Consider the following 18,201-nt stretch of genomic DNA (forward strand, 5'->3'; position numbering starts at 1 on the left):
TTCAATATGAATGAACTGCAGGTGTTTGTTTCAGATATTCCCCAGTGTTCAGTTGTCTATAGTTTTGTGCCATTCCAAAGGGAAAGGTGACAAAAAGGTGAGTTGTAAATTTTCTATTGAAATGTTTGTTGGTATTTTAAAAAAACTTTTTTAAAAAATTACCTTCTAGACTTTTATTTAAGGTCAAATATAAAGCTTCAAACAAGCATGCATGCTGCTTTATTATGGTAATTGGCTTGTTTTTTTAGCTCACCAGAGCCAAAGGCTCAGGGTGAGCTATTAGGATCACTCACCGTCCGTTGTCCGTCCGTAAACTTTTACTTTAAACGACATCTCATAAACCTCTAGGCCAATTTCATCCAAACTTCACTGGAATGTTCCTTGGGTGAAGCTCTACAAACTTTTTTCAAAGAATTGAATTCCATGCAGAACTCTGGTTGCCATGACAACCGAAAGGAAAAACTTTAAAAATCTTCTTCTCAAAAACTAGAAGCCCTAGAGCTTAGATATTTGGTGTGAAGCATTGCCTAGTGGACATCTACCAAAAAAATTGTTCAAATCATGACCCCGGGGTCAAAATTGACCCCGCCCCAGGGGTCACTTGATTTTACATAGGAAAATCTTAAAAAATCTTCTTCTCAAAAACCAGAAGCCCTAGAGCTTAGATATTTGACAGGTAGCATTGCCTAATGGACCTCTACTAAATTTGTTCAAATCATGACCCCGGGGCCAAAATTGACCCCGCCCCAGGGGTCACTTGATTTTACATAGATTTCTATAGGAAAATCTTCAAAATTAAAAAAAATAAATAAACCAGAAGGCCTAGAGCTTAGATATTTGACATGTAGCATTGCCTAGTGGACCTCTACAAAATTTGTTCAAATCATGACCCCCGGAGTCAAAATTGACCCCTCCTCAGGGGTCACTTGATTTTACATAGGAAAATCTTCAAAAATTTTCTAAAAATAAACCAGAAGGCCTAGAGCTTAATTGTTTGACATGTATCATTGCCTAGTGGGCCTCTATAAAATTTATTCAAATAATGACCCCCGGGGTCAAAATTGACCTCACCCCAGGGGTCACTTGATTTTACATAGGAAAATCTTAATTTTTTTTCTAAAAATAAACCAGAAGGCCTAGATCTTAGATATTTGACATGTAGCATTGCCTAGTAGACTTCTACAAAATTTATTCAAATCATGACCCCCGGGGTCAAATTGACCCTGCCCCATGGGGTTACTTGATTGTACATAGAAAAATCTTCAAAATTTTCTAAAAATAAACCAGAAGGCCTAGAGCTTAGATATTTGACATTTTGACATGTAGCATTGCCTAGTGGACCTCTACAAAATTTGTTCAAATCTTGACCCCCCAGGGTCAAATTGACCCAGCCCCATGGGTTACTTGATTTTACATAGGGAAAACTTCACAAATTTGCTACAAATAAACCAGGAGGCCTAGATCTTAGATAATTTGATATGTAACATTGCCTAGTAGACTTCTACAAATTTTGTTCAAATCATGACCCCCGGGATAAAATTGGCCCCGCCCCAGAGGTTACTTGATTGTACATCGGAAAATCTTCAAAAAACTTCTAAAAATCAGTTTGACATTTGAAACATGTAGCTCATATTTCTCAGGTGAGCGATCCAGGGTCATCATGACCCTCTTGTTTGTTTGTTTTTTCAGTCACCTGCTCAGCCTAATAAAGTGGAGCATAATCATGTTTAGAGCATTCCCTACATCAGCTGTTACGAGAAGTACATCACAAAACGTTACATCTTGACTCTCCACATCCTGTTACAGCAACCTTTGGTATGAGCAAGAGACGTCGATTGGCTGGTCCATCTAGAATGTCTCGATCAGATCTTAAAGAAATGGCAGAAAAGTAAGAAATGATAAATTTTTGTTTTAAATTTGGATATAAAGCAGAGTTTGAAGTGTACCTGATTAAAACATCCAGATGGTTGTAGGGCATGTTTAATTAATTTTATCAGTAAAAACTATAAATTTATCAAAATTTATTAAGATCATGTTCAGATAACAACTTAGAAATTGTTAATATAAATGCATAAATTGTAATGTGATGATAGAGTTATTATGCCCCCCTTCGAAGAAGGAGGGGTATATTGTTTTGCAGATGTTGGTCGGTCTGTCAGTCGGTATGTAGACCAATCTGTTTCCGGATGATAACTCAAAACTGCTTTGGCCTAGGGTTATGAAAGTTGATAGGGTGGTTGGTCATAACCAGCAGATGACCCCTATTGATTTTGAGATAAGTACATCTAAGGTCAAGGTCACAGTGACCCAGAACAGTTAAACAGTTTCCGGATGATAGCTCAAGAATGCTTCGGCCTAGGATCATGAAAGTTAATGGGGAGGCTAGTCATGACCAGCAGATGACCCCTCTTGATTTTGAGATCAGTAGGTTAAAGGTCAAGGTTACAGTGACTCGAAATATAGTTAAACGGTTTCCGGATGATAACTCAAGAATGCTTGGGCCTAGGATCATGAAATTTGATGGAGAGGTTAGTCATGACCAGCAGATGACCCCTATTGATTTTAAGATCAGTAGGTTAAAGGTCAAGGTCAAAGTGACCCGGAACTGTTAAACAGTTTGCAGATGATAACTCAAGAATGCTTGGGCCTAGGATCATGAAAGTTGATAGGGAAGGTAGTCATGAGCAGCAGATAATCCCAATTAATTTTGAGTTTAGTAGGTCAAAGGTCAAGGTCACAGTGACCCAGAACAGTTAAATGATTTCCAGATGATAACTCAAGAACGCTTGGGCCTAGGATCTCGAAAGTTGATTGGGAGGTTTATCATGACAAGCAAATGACTCCTACTGATTTTGAGGTCAGTAGGTTAAAGGTCAATGTCACAGTGACACGGAACAGTTAAATTGTTCTTTTACGATAACTTGAGAACACTTGGGACTAGGATCACTGCACTTGATAGGGAATTTGATCATGATCAGCAGATGACCCCTTGATTTTGAGGTCAGTAGGTCAAAGGTAAAGGTCACAGTGACCTGATTTCCGGATGATAACTCAAGAACACTAGGGCCTAGGATCACGAAAGTTGATAGGGAGGTTAATCATGACCAACAAATGACCCCTATTGATTTTGAGGTCAATAGGCCAAAGGTTAAGGTCATATTGACCCAGAACAGTAGAACTTTTGTGTACAGTGACCTAATATTAGTAATAATTTCTGTTCCTTGTGCAATTTCTGAATGCATCAAGGGGGCATTTCGTGTTCTACAAGCTCTAGTCTAACTGGAATTCCTTATGTACCCATACATGTTAGGCTTATTGCAGTGGAGAAGTCGGAAGTCCTAATAAAAAATCAATTCATTTGTAAATACAGACACAAGAACAAAATATAATATAAGTGACTTTTACTTTCTGTTCTATAACCTCACCAGAGCCAGTGGTTCGAAGTAAGCAGTTACTGATTGCTTTGCCATGCGATGCACTTCAGGTCTGCCTTATTGTTGGTAAAGTCAAAAACACATTTGAACAAGTTCTTCTCATCAATTGCTTGATGGGTATTCAATGAATTAGATGTGTAATGTTCTTGCTAGGATCACTTCTTAGTTTTGCTCCAGTGCTTTCAGCAGATCGGAGGAGCAGCAGTCAGACTTCTGACCAGCGTTCAATCATGACTTTGGGCCAATTTCTTTTTCGCTTTCCAGAATACGTTGACATGCATTTACCTTCGCAATATGAATGGTCTTCTTAGCAATCAACCACTCCAGGATGTGTTTAAAATAAAAATTGACAAAAACGATTTTCCAACTTCAAAACAATTTTGTTTACGATTTTTGCCATTCTTCTTAAAAATCTTCCCTCCAGTAATGGTATGGAATCCCGGTGAGACATGCTTTTTGCGTTTTGCTTTTTGCACTGGGATTCCATATCCCAGTTATGTACATGTTACAAAATATTTCACCAAAAACGCAAAAAGCAACACAAAAATGAAGAAAACACAAAATACAAAAGCAAGAATCAAGACGCAAAAATACCAAAAATTCAAAACGCTAAATAATGAAACATATTGTAAAGGGATTTCGTAATATGCAGCCAATGTTACTGCTACAGAAATTCAAAATAATACCAGTTATACATTTTTATGCCCCCCTTCGAAGAAGGAGGGGTATATTGTTTTGCAGATGTCGGTCGGTAGGTCGGTCGGTCGGTCAGTCTATCGGTCGGTCGGAATGTAGACCAATCCGTTTCCGGATGATAACTCAAGAACGCTTGGGCCTAGGATCATGAAAGTTGATAGGGGGGTTGGTCATTACCAGCAGATGACCCCTATTGATTTTGAGGTCTGTATGTCAAAGGTCAAGGTCACAGTGACCCTGAATAGTAGAACGGTTTCCGGATGATAACTCAAGAACACTTGGGCCTAGGATCATGAAAGTTGATAGGGAGGTTGGTAATGACCAGCAGATGACCCCTATTGATTTTGAGGTCAGTATGTTAAAGGTCAAGGTCACAGTGACCCTGAACAGTAAAACGGTTTCCGGATGATAACTCCAGAACAGGGCTTCGGAAATTTGCCGGTTTGTCGGTTTTGGACCGATTTTTGACTTTTCGGACCGATTCGTGAAGTGAAAAAACGAAAAAAATCGGTCCCATAAAAATGGAGAAAAATATAAATTTCGGTCTGTTATCTCAATACACGATCACCTGCCAAGCAGGAAATTGTTGGTCGCACCCTTAGATAATCAATAACGTGTCAAACGGTCCGATTGTCACCTTGATAATCGGTCCGTAATTAGCACATGACGCAATCAGTGCTCGCGCGGCACATCCTTTAATGTTTGCAGACAGCCGACTGCAATTTATTAAACATTTTTGACAGGTTTCCAAATGTTTCTGACTGGATCCAAATCATTTCGACGGGGATCCACTTCTTTTATTTAGAATCCGACGGATGGTTTATTTCAAAAGGCTATGTTTGATCACGGTAAAAAACAAATGGTCACTGCATTTAATCAAAGAGCTATAATTGTACATTATAGGTCTTGATTTAATGAGACATCAGACGGAAAACCGATAAAAACAATTTTTATAATTGCTGGATTTGAAAAAATTACATGTTTCATTTGTTGGGGCTCCAGTTGAAACAAGTGCAGAAAATCGTCTTTGCAACCCGACTGTACAAAAAAGAAAAAGAAAAAAATGGACTGGCAAACACGAATGATAAAGAAAACCGGAGCGGCGCTGTTTATCAAATCGGTCTTTTAAAAAACGTTTCAAATTGAAATTTTGTTTACATCCGAAGAGAACATATAACTTTATAAAATGTAGTTGCTTATTGAAGTACAACGTAAGTAAAATGAAATATCCGTGGCCAACCCGCGTGACCTTTTGGTACTGTTCATGCGGGAAGTTCACATAACGTACATATTGGTTCCGCGGCAGAGTATTCTTAAAATACTGAGACTGTGTTGCAGAGAATATGTGTCGTGTAATTCACTTTGACGCATTGTATTTTATAGAATTCCGTAAAAGAATGAGGAAACATCACAAAGTATATGCCGTGTATACGGTACCTAAGTCACGTGCGTTGGCTTTTAGACTAGTTACGCACGCGGTGTCAATGCCGCGACAATTGTATCCTTGCAAGTATTTTCTCGAAAAAAACATCGAAATTTAAACAAAGTAACGATCACACATGACGCTGAATAACTGTCTTCATTGTATGGTAACTCGTGGTGACCGGTAACTCAGTTTTAATGCATGACATGCTTATTTCTTTACTCTATCACGTTTTACAAAATATGTAATATTGGGAATGCGGTGGGTGGGGTAGCGCCGATGTCAGGATTTTCGTTTCGGACCGATTGAGTTATCAAAATTTCCGGAGCCCTGCTCCAGAACGCTTAGGCCTAGGATCACGAAAGTTGATAGGGAGGTTGGTCATGACCAGCAGATGACCCCTATTGATTTTGAGGTCAGTATGTCAAAGGTCAAGGTCACAGTGACCAGGAGCAGCAAAATGGTTTCCAGGCAATAACTGTAGAACGCTTGGGCCTGGTGTCAGGAAAATTGATAGTTAGGTTGGCCATGACCAGCAGATGACCCCTATTGATTTTAAGATCAAAGGTCAAGATCACATAGGCCAGGAACAGTTAAAACAGTTTCTGATCTTCTTGTCCAAAACCATAGGGCCTAAGGCTTTGATATTTGGTATGTAGCAAAATCTAGTGGTCCTCTACCAAGATTGTTCAGATTATTTCCCTGGAGTCAAATATGGCCCCATGCCGGGGGTCACATGGTTTATATAGACTTATATAGGAAAAAACTTTGAAAAACCTCTTGTCCAAAACCATAGGGCCTAGGGCTTTGATATTTTGTATATGACATCATCTAGTGGTCCTCTAATATGATTGTTCAAATTATTCCCCTAGGGTCAAATATGGCTCCGCCCTGGGGGCCACATGGTTTACATAGACTTATATAGGGAAAAACTTTGAAAATCTTCTTGTCCAAACCACAAAGACTATGGCTTTGATATTTTGTAATGTAGCATCATTTAGTGGTTCTCTACTAAGTTTGTTCAAATCATCCCTCTAGGGTCAAATATGGCCCCGCCCCAGGGGTCATATGGTTCATATAGACTTATATAGGGAAAAACTTAGAACCTTCATGTCCATAACTTACATCATTCAATTGGACCACATGTATAGTTTTGAGTGGCAAGATGAACCTTGACATGAGTTGACCTTGATCTTGACCTAGTGACCTACTTTCACATTTCTGTAGCTACAGCCTTCAAATTTGGACCACATGCATAGGTTTGTGTACCGAAAAAAACTTTGACCTTGTTATTGACCTAGTGACCTACTTTCACATTTCTGAAGGTACAGGCTTCAAATTTGGACCACATGCATAGTTTTTTGTTCCAAAATAAAATTTGACCTTGATTTTGACCTGGTGACCTACTTTCACATTTCTCAAGCTACAGCCTTCAAGTTTGAACCACATGCATAGTTTTGTGTACTGAAATGAACTTTGATCTTGAGATTGACCTAGTGACCTACTTTCACATTTCTGAAGGTACAGGCTTCAAATTTGGATAGCGTGCATATTTTTGTGTTCCGAAATAAAATTTGACCTTGATTTTGACCTAGTGACCTACTTTCACATTTCTAAAGCTACAGCCTTCAAATTTGAAGCACATGCATAATTCTGTCTACCGAAATAATCTTTGACCTTGAAATTGATCTAGTGACCTGCTTTCACAATTCTCAAGCCACAGCTTTCAAATTTGGACCACATACACATTGTTTTGTACTGAAATGAAATTTGACATTGATTTTGACCTTGAGCTAGTCTTGAAATTTGGAACATTCAAAAATGGCTCAGTGGATGGTGCCAAGATCACTCTGTAATCTCGTTAGGTTAATAGGTTAAAGGTCAAGGTCAGATTAAACCAGAATGGTAGAACTTTTGTTTACAGTGAGCATATAATTTCTGTTCCTTGTGCAATTACTGAATGCATCAAGGGGGGCATTTCGTGTTCGACGAGCTCTTGTTAAAGATGCTTTATGTTGATTTCTTGTGTTGTTATACTTTCTGGTCTTTAGGGATCATGGAGTCCATTCAACATATGAGTTACAGAGTTCCGCTTAAGCCGGTGCTACGGGGTGTGAGAGGTGTTGCACATTTCATTATATCTCATGAACAGACTCAATCAAACCGTGTCTGCTATCATTATACGCCCGAAGGGACGTATTATGTTATGACGCTGGTGTCCGTCTGTCCGAGTACACGAATGAACATTTGTTGGGTACAGAGAACAATAGGTAATGGTAAATTCTATTCATTCCGTAGTGTTTATTGGGTACTTTTTGTCGCTTATTGGGTACTTTTTAACAAAAGAAATACCCAATAAAGGTCCATCTGTGGGAATGTCCGTCTGTCCGTTAGCAATTTCGTGTCCGCTCTGTAACTCTTGAACCTCTTGAAGGATTTCTAGGAAACTTGACACAAATGTTCACCACACCGAGACGACGTGCAGAGTGCATGTTTTTGATGTCTCGCTTCAAGGTCAAGGTCACACTTAGGAGTTAAAGGTCATATCAGTTTGTTTCGTATCCGCTCTGTAACTCTTGAACCCCTTGAAGGATTTCAAAGAAACTTGACACAAATGTTCACCTCACCAATACAACATGCAGAGCGCATGTTCCGGACGACTCGCTTCAAGGTCAAGGTCACACTTAGGGGTCAAAAGTCATATCAGTTTGTTTCGTGTCCGCTCTGTAACTCTTGAACTGCTGGAAGGATTTCAAAGAAACTTGGCAGAAATGTTCACCACACTGAGATGACGTGCAGAGCACATGTTCCGGATGACTTGCTTCAAGGTCAAGGTCACACTTAAGGGTCAAAGGTCATATATGACTTTGCTTGGTGTATATTGCCCTGCATTGCAGTGCTCTTGTTTTTATTTGGCAGATCTCTTTCTTGTTCACTTACAATAATTTTTTATGGCCCCACCACTTTGGGGGGGCATATAGATTTGCTCTTGTCCGTCCGTCCGTCCGTCCGTCCTTCCGAAAATGTTGTGTCGCGCGTAGCTCTGAAAGTATTTGACGTAGAGTCACAAAACTTTACAGGAATGTTGGTCAGCATGTGTAGTTGTGCACCTGGGGTTTTGTGTCCGGATTCATTCAGTCATGTAGAAGTTATGGCCCCTTACTTTGTAAAAATTGGTCATTTTAATGTTGTGTCGCGCCTAGCTCCAAAAGTATATGACCTAGAGTCACAAAACTTTACAGGCCTGTTGGTCAGCATGTGTAGTTGTGCACCTGGGGTTTCGCGTCCGGATTCATCCAGTCATGTAGGAGTTATGGCATCTGACTTAGTAAAAAATTGGTCATTTTAATGTTGCGTTGCGCATAGCTCCAAAAGTATTTGACCTAGAGTCACCAAAGTTTACAGGAATGTTGGTCAGCATGTGCAGTTGTGCACCTGGGGTTTCGTGTCTGGATTCATCCAGTCTTGTAGGAGTTATGGCCCCTGACTTAGTAAAAAATTGGTCATTTTAATGCTGTGTCGTGCATAGCTCCAAAAGTATTTGACCTAGAATCACCAAAGTTTACAGGAATGTTGGTCAGCATATGCAGTTGTGCACCTGGGGTTTCGCGTCCGGATTCATTCAGTCATGTAGGAGTTATAGCCACTGACTTAGTTAAAAATGGGTCATTTTAATGTTGTGTCGTGCGTAGCTCCAAAAGTATTTGACCTAGAGTCACCAAAGTTTACAGGAATGTTGGTCAGCATGTGCAGTTGTGCACCTGGGGTTTCGCATCCGGATTCATTCAGTATTGTAGGAGTTCTGGCCCCTGACCTGGGAAAAAAATTGTCATTTTAAGGTCATGTAGTGGGGGCATCTGTGTCCCATGGACACATTCCTAGTTTTTTAATTACTTCCCTTTTATGTTACTATAAATAGCTTATTTTGAAACTTTTTAATTATTGGCCGTAGGGAAAAACCGAGACCACTTTTCTGTGGTACCACATAGATGGTACATCTAAGTTTTAGGTGTATTTTACATACCTGTACCTGATAAGGAATTTTTTTGTGGACTTTGAATATTTTTTTTGTGGACTTAGATTTGTTTTTTGAAGTTTTCCTTTTGTTGTTCCACTGCTTTGGGCTACAACAGTCAAGTTCTTTAAATTTTGCTCCCATCCTATGATCTAATCCTTCGGGCGTATATTGCCCCGCTTGGCGGAGCTCTTGTTATTCTTGGTTGCATTCTTTGCTTCCAAAGAATCTTTTGACAGAGTTTATTATATATAGCTATAGGCATATATTTTAAAAAAAGCAAACTAGCAAAAGACAAATAGCAGAATGCAAGAGGCAAAAAATAAATACAAAAAGTAGGGATGGGAATGAATACTGAAATCAATACTCGGCGATATATGACCTTTTTGTGTTGGTTCGCCGCAAAACCCAACTCATTCATTAAATATTCGAATATTCGGTTTGCCATATTTGAGTATATTCGAATATTCGGTTTGTTTTAATGGAAGCTTGAATTCTTACTAAGTCATTGCCATATACTTGTTTAAAAACGTGAATCATCGTAGTAATAAGGCCTAAAAAAATGTTTGTTTCGGGTAACCCGACCCTAGCATTTTATATCGCAATTCTGTCAGTATAATCATGAACATATTTAATTAATTCAGTGTTTTAGCTTCAAAATGATACAAAAAAAATCAAATCGATTATAATTTAGACCGTCGCAACTTTAACTAAAAAAAGCAGGTCGTCTAATTTAAGCACGTGTCGCACTGTTGTATTACCGCTGCCATTTTGAAAATTTTCAATCGCCGTGTAAAAAGCCAATAAACTTAACAAATACAGACTTAAACCTCCTTCAACATGATCTTATGCATCAATCATATGTTATATCTTGATTTTATTATAAACTACTTCAAAATTTATTTCGAATACGGCCAATTACGGATGAAAACCAATTCTGCGGACGGTCTGAAATGTCGTACAAAACATTGTAGAAAGATCGACAATATCTACATTTGGTATTGATTTTGAAAAAAAAATAATTGTAAAATTTGTTACATAAAACAGGCGTTAATAAAAATGAACAAATGATAAAAAGGCATCACATTTACGCCTGTGGCAAACTGTTAATCCGTAACGATGACCCCTGCTAATTATGCATTGCAATTTCCTTGTTAATTGGGGCAATTTTTGACATGCACCTGACACATTTACACCTCTTGCACACTGTTAATCCGTAAAGGTGGCCCCTGCCAATTATACGTTGCTATTTTCTTGTTAATTGGACATCTTTTGATACGCGGTAAACAAACATGACAGAACAAACGGATTTATTCTGCAGAATTAGCATGCTTATATTGCCCAAAATCAACGAAACTTACTTTGAAAAAAAAAAACTATACAATAATTTACGAATATTCAAATTTGATTTTCATATTCGAATATTCGACTGATATTCGAATATTCATTCCCATCCCTAACAAAAAGCAAAATGCAGAAAGCAAATAGCAAACAGCAAAACAGCAAAAAGCATGCCGCACTGGGATTCCATAGTTATGGAGAACTGCTATTTTTTTGGTATAAGGAAACTACTCTCCACGCTTGTTGTCTGTGCTAAAATCTAAGATTATCATTATGTTCCATAAAAGATTGAGTGGTTAATATTTCTTTCAAACAAAATATTAATTTCATATAAATTTTATTGTATTTTGATGAAAGAAATAATTTAAAGCAAATCACAATTATTACGATTCTAATTAAAGATCGAGTATTATCTTTAACTGAGATCAAACTGTGAACAAAATTAACTTGAGGTGACACGCTAATTGCCGATAATTACTGTTTGATTGTAACAGTAAGATGATCACTCCTTTGGTTATCAGTTTGAATGGAAAAGCTCATGTCCATTTTGTCTTTTTCGACCCAGTTGATAATAAACAATGAAAATTGATATTTTATACAAGCCTTTAATTAACTCAGTAATAATAACAAAAATTTTAGTTTTCATGCCTTATAATACTACGTGTGAAGCACAAGGTAGTTTTGATCTTTAGTTTGGAAAAAAAATGTGACAATGTACGGCCTTCATTAAAAATCATTAAATATCTTTAATTAGTGAAGCCGATTTTCACGCCAGAACAAAGGTAATTAATTGATCATTCAACATCAGTTAGTAATTAACTTCTTCAACGTAACTTCTTCAATGACTGTAAAGTGGGCATGTTTTTGTAGGCGTCAACAATTTTTTCATTGGTCAAAAATTGTGGTGAAGTCACGCGACAACTTAGCAGTCACATGTTCTAAAAAATCAGGTATCTTCAGTGATTCTCGCCTAAAAATTGGTTTTGGAAGAAAAATGGCCACAGAAAGGGGTCAAATACAGTGGTCGAGAGGCAATTCCGGTGGCAGCTCGGAGGTGACCACTGAATAAAGTGATGAAATAGAGGAAAATCTGTCGTGGGACTTATAAAATGATTGCTGATCGGAGATGACTGTTGGTACAGGACTGTAATATCTAATTTTACTGTTCTTTGTCTTTCAGTGAAACACTTCTAGAACAAATAATAAAACAGGCAAGACATGAAGTTTTAAGAGCAAGATACAGTACTTTTACAAGCATCCCAATCTGACTTCACAAATTGTTTTTAAAAGCAAAATGTTGCTAAGCTTTGACTGTATTTCAAGTGTAGGGAACGGACAGATATGTGTAAGAATATAGTAAATTAAATCTAAACTGCACTTGTCATGTAATGAGAAGTATTGTAAAGTTAAGAACACTTGAAAAGAATAATTAAGTCTTTTTTCCTCTTTACCTTCATTTATGTTGAAATATACACAGTAAATGATTATGATTATAGAACAATGACCACTACAGACAGACTGGCAACAAATATAGCAGATTCACAGATAAAAGGCCCACTGGAGTTGTCTTAACAGTCCACTGCAGTCAAATGTGAAAATTATCATCACATCAAATGGGTATGAAGGTCTTAGCTAAGGCAACAACTATTACTGTAGATTAATTATGTCTCCCACCACACAGTGGTGTGCTAGACATACTGATTTACTCCAGTCTGTGTGTGTGTCTGTCTCTCTGTGTGTCTGTCTGTCACAAAGCTTGTTTACTCTCTAAGTCAAACATTTCTGATCTGATCTTCACCAAACTTGAACAAAATGTGTTTGACCATAAGACCTCGGCCAAGTTTGATAACTATCCAAATCGGTCAAGGCATATTGGAGTTACGGCCCTTGAATTATCAAAAATCAGCCTTTTTATACACCCATTTGAAAAACGGGACGTCTTATGGGAACGCCCCTGGCGGGCAGGTGGGCAGCGTCCACAGACTTTGTACGGAGAAACTTGACACAGTTGTTCACCATCATGAGACGAAGTGTCATGCGCAAGAACCAGGTCCCTAGGTCTAAGGTCAAGGTCACACTTAGAGGTCAAAGGTCAAATTCAAGAATGACTTTGTCTGGAGCATATCTTCTTCATGCATAGAGGGATTTTGATGAAACTTGGCACAATTGTTCACCATCATGAGACGGAGTGTCATGCGTAAGAACCAGGTCCCTATGTCTAAGATCAAGGTCACACTTAGAGGTCAAAGGATACAAGAATGAACACTTTGTCCGGAGCATTTCTTCTTCATGTATGGAGGGATTTTGATATAACTTGGCACAAATGTTCACCACCACAAGACGGAGTGTCATGCGCAAGAACGAGGTCCCTAGGTCTAAGGTCAAGGTCACACTTAGAGGCCAAAGGTCAGATTAACTTCCCTTAGTTGTTACTATAAATAACTTATATTGTAACTTTTTATAATTGACCGTAGGGAAAAACCAAGACCACTTTTCTGTGGTACAACATAGATGTTACTTTCAAATTTTAGGTGTATTTTAAGGTGTCTCTACCTGGTAAGGAGTTTTTATGTGGATTTAGAAAAACAAAAGAATTACAATAATTACTAAACAACCACAAAATTAAAATTCCATTTGCAAATACAGGTGCTAGAGTAAAGAAATCTGCTGTGACGGGCGTATATTGTGACATTCTGGCACTCTTGTTACTCTTGTCCGCACTCTAAGTCAAACATTTCTCATCCGATCTTCACCAAACTCGAACAAAATGTGTTTGACCATGAGACCTCGGCCAAGTTCTATAATTAGCCAAATCCGTCCAGGCATTTTGGAGTTACGGTCCTTGAATTACCGAAATATATCGGCCTTTTTAGCTCACCTGTCACATAGTGACAGGGTGAGCTTTTGTGATCACCCTTCGTCCGTCATCCGTCTGGCTGTCCACAATTTCTTGTGAACAAGATAGAGACCACATTTTGCAAGCAATTTTGATCAAACTTGTACAAAACATGTATTGGCATGATGTCTCAGTTCCTTTCAAAAACTGGCCAGATCCCATCATGGATTCTAGAGTTATTGCCCCTTAAAGGGCCAGAATTTGCAATTTTTGTGCATCAACAATTTCTTGTCTGCACGATAGAGGTTTCATTTATGATTTTATTTTAACCAAACTTGCACACAACTTGTATCACCATAAGATCACGTTTCCTTTCTTGAACTGGCCAGATCCCATTATGGGTTCCAGAGTAATGGCCCCTGAAAGGGCCAAAATCAGCTATTTTGACCTTGTCTGCACAATAGCAGCTTTATTTATGATTTGATTTTTACCAAACTGGCACACAATTTGTATCACCACAAGATCTCGGTTCCTTTCTTGAATTGGCCAGATCCCGTTATGGGTTCCAGAGTTATGGCCCCTGAAAGGGCCAAAATCAGCTATTTTGACCTTGTCTGCACAATAGCAGCTTCATTTATGATTTGATTTTAACAGAACTTACACAAAACTTGTGTCAGCATAAGATCTTGGTTCCTTTCTTGAACCAGCCAGATCCCATTATGGGTTCGAGAGTTATGGCCCCTGATGGGCCAAAATTAGCTATTTTGACCTTGTCTGCACAATAGCAGCTTCATTTATGATTTGATTTTAACCAAATTTGCACATAACTTGTATCACCATAAGATCTTGGTTCTTTTTTTTGAACTGGCCAGATTCCTTTATGGGTTCGAGAGTGATGGCCCCTGAAAGGGCCAGAATTAGCTATTTTGACCTTGTCTGCACAATAGCAGCTTCATTTATGATTTGAATTGAATCAAACTTGCACAAAACTTGTGTCACCATAAGATCTTGGTTTCTTTCATGAACCCGCCAGATCCCTTAATGGATTCCAGAGTTATGGCCCCTGAAAGGGCCAAAATTAGCTATTTTGACCTTGTCTGCACAATAGCAGCTTCATTTATGATTTGATTTTAACCAAACTTGCACACAACTTGTATCACCACAAGATCTTGGTTCCTTTGTTGAACTGGCCAGATTCCATCATGGGTTCCAGAGTTATGGCCCCTTAAAGGTCCAAAATTGGCATTTTTGGCTTTTGCAGCCATATAGAAACTTCATTTATGGTTTTATTTGATACAAACTTCCAAAATATCTTCAACAACAATAAATCTTGGATTCCATGACAAATCAGATCCAGTCGTAGGTTCCTGAGTTATTTTATATCTGATTACCTCCCCTGATTGTAGTCAAAATGGATTTATATCAGTAAGTCCCTTATTTGAAATTTCATTATTGTCATTAGTTGGACTGAGACAATCAGGCTAGATAACTATGGACTGATTTTATGTCAAATTACCTCCCTTTATTTCAAATTAAAATGGGTATATCTCCATAACTAATGAAGATACTGATCTGAAATTTCATTTATGTCAACAGATTTATTTGACAGATCCTTCTTTTGTTCACTTACAATAATTTTCTTTTTAATTACTTCCCTTTTACGTTAATATAAATAGCTTATTTTAAGTAACTTTTTTATTATTGGCCGTAGGGAAAAACCGAGACCACTTTTCTGTGGTACAACATGGATGGTACCTCCAATTTTTAGGTGTTTTTTGACATATCTGTACCTTGTAAGAATTTTTTTTTTCTTTTTGGTTAAATTTCTTTCCTTTTTTGTTCCTGTCCTTTGGACTTAGATATTTTTTCTGAGGACCTTCTTGTCCTCAAGTGCAATGATAACAGGTGAGCCATATAGGGCCATCATGGCCCTCTTGTTTATACAAACTTCCAAAATATCTTCAACAACAATAAATCTTGGATTCCATGACAAATCAGATCCAATCGTAGCTTCCAGAGTTACTTTATATCTGATTACCTCCCCTGATTGTAATCAAAATGGATTTATATCAGTAAGTACTTATAGGACTTATTTGAAATTTCATTATTGTTATTAGTTGGACTGAGACAATCAGGGTAGATAACTATGGACTGATTTTATGTCAAATTACCTCCCTTTATTTCAATTTAAAATTGCTATATCTCCATAACTAATGAAGATACTGATCTGAAATTTCATTTATGTCAACAGATTTATTTGGCAGATCCTTCTTTTGCTCACTTACAATATTTATTATCCCCCGACGAAAGTCGGAGGGATATAGTTTTGGCGTTGTCCGTCCGTCCTTCCGGAGCCATATCTAGGAAATGGTTGGGAATATTTATTTAAAACTTCATATGCATGATTACCACTATGAGTTCTTGCGGCACGTCAAGTTTCAGTCAGATTGCCCAAGTAACACCAGAGTTATGGCCCTTAGAATTTTCTAGTGTTAACTATATAGGGTACTATAAATATGGCAATTTCTGCATCATAACTTTTGATATATTTGACCTAGAACTATGAAACTTAAACAGAATTTAGATCACCATAATGTGGTTGTGTACACACAATTTCATTGGGATTTATATGTAAATTAAGAGTTATTGCCCTTTAATTGTATAAAAATCCACATATTTGTACATAACAAACTTACCATTTGGTAGAATTTCATTAAATTTCTTCCATTCTTTTCCATGAACATTTATTGTGAACATGTGAAGTTGTGTACCAACACCTGGTCACCCCCTTACCTTGATCACACCCCCCCCCACACACACACACACACACACAAAAAATCATTCCTTATTTTAGATTTTTTTCAAACAAACTTCATATACATGTTTACCACTATGAGGTTATGGGGCACATCAAGTTTCAGACAGATTGCCCAAGTAACACCAGAGTTATGGCCCTTAGAAGTTTCTAGTGTTAACTATATAGGGTATTGATATGGCAACTTTTTATATATTTGACCTTGAACTATGAAACTTTAACAGAATTTAGAGTACTATAATGTGGTTGTGCACACACAATTTTTTACGGATTTCTTTTGTAACTTCAGAGTTATTGCCCTTTAATTGTCTAAAAATCCACATATTTGTACATAACAAACTTACCATTTGGCAGAATTTCATTAAATTTCTTTCATTCTTTTCTGTGAACATTTATTATAAACATGCGAAGTTGCGCACCCACACCTGGTCACCCACTTGCCTTGGTCACTACCCCTCCCCCTCCCCCTGCCTCCCCCCCCCCGCCAAATTTTTTTTTTAAATTTTCATTTCATTTCTTATTTTAGATTTTTTTCAAACCTTCCAAGTTGTACCATTTCTCCACCCAGTCATGCCCACCACTGATCATGCATCCTCTGCCCCCCACCCCCCAACTTCACCCTTTTACCCTTTTATTTATAATCAACATGTGAAATTTTGTTTCCTCTCCCGTTTACCTGCACCCCCACCCCCTAAAAAATAAATATAAACATATATGTATATATATATATTTCCATTTCTTTTTTTTTTTTTAAATGTTCAAACCTTCAACATGTTAAGTTGTGACTGCACAAACCTTGCCCTCAGACATGTTCAGGATATCTTACCTGTGTTCTCTTAAGAACATCTGTTCTTTTTAGTACATGTTAAACAGCAACGCCTGGTGCCAAACCACTCAAAGACAATATTTCGTTCCAGTTAAACTTCAAGCTCCCATTTCAATTAACTGCATTTAATTTTAAAAGCTAAGCTTATTACAGTAAGCATATCCCATTCAAAATAAATTCTTTAGTCAGGATCAAAGTATCATACATTTATTATGTACTCTTTAATTAAACATTTGTTTTCTGTTAAATTGATTTTGACTAATGAAATTATTTGCTTCTTATTAACATCCTTAACTTTTTTCCGGATATATTTTTTTGCCATTCCTCACCATAAACCCTTTTGGCGGGGGATACCAGTTCATCGAATTTGCTTTTTTTTTTTTTTATTACTTCCCTTTTACGTTACTATAAATAGATTAATTTTAGTAACTTTTTTATTACTGGCCGTAGGGAAAAAGCGAGACCACTTTTCTGTGGTACAACATAGATAGTATCTCCAATTTTTAGGTGTATTTTGACATATCTATACCTTTTAAGATTTTTTTTTCTTTTTGGTTAAATTTCTTCCCTTTGTTGTTCCTGTCCTTTGGACTTAAATATTTTTTCTGAGGACCTTCTTCTCCTCAAGTGCAATGATAACAGGTGAGAGATATAGGGCCATCATGGCCCTCTTGTTACTCTTGTCTGCACTCTAAGTTGAACATTTCTCATCCGATCTTCACCAAACTTAAACAAAATGTGTTTGACCATCAGACCTTGGCCAAGTTTGATAACTAGCCAAATCGGTTCAGGCATTTTGGAGTTACGGCCCTTGA

At 37.6% G+C, this 18,201-nt stretch overlaps 1 long non-coding RNA gene across 5 annotated transcripts in view; it reads left to right on the plus strand.

Moving 5' to 3' along the window:
- The window catches only part of LOC123529419 (uncharacterized), a 49,173-nt gene that overhangs the window by 15,010 nt on the left and 15,962 nt on the right, over window positions 1-18,201 (plus strand). For 4 of the 5 annotated variants that reach the window (XR_008366170.1, XR_008366171.1, XR_008366169.1 and 1 more), the window contains 3 exons: window positions 35-97; window positions 1,690-1,888; window positions 12,406-12,526. This is a non-coding gene — a long non-coding RNA (uncharacterized LOC123529419). The remainder of the gene's footprint in view (window positions 1-34; window positions 98-1,689; window positions 1,889-12,405; window positions 12,527-18,201) is intronic. The other variant, XR_006682140.2, reaches the window with a different exon arrangement.

This window comes from Mercenaria mercenaria, chromosome 1, assembly GCF_021730395.1.
Source record: "Mercenaria mercenaria strain notata chromosome 1, MADL_Memer_1, whole genome shotgun sequence".
NCBI lineage: Eukaryota > Metazoa > Mollusca > Bivalvia > Venerida > Veneridae > Mercenaria > Mercenaria mercenaria.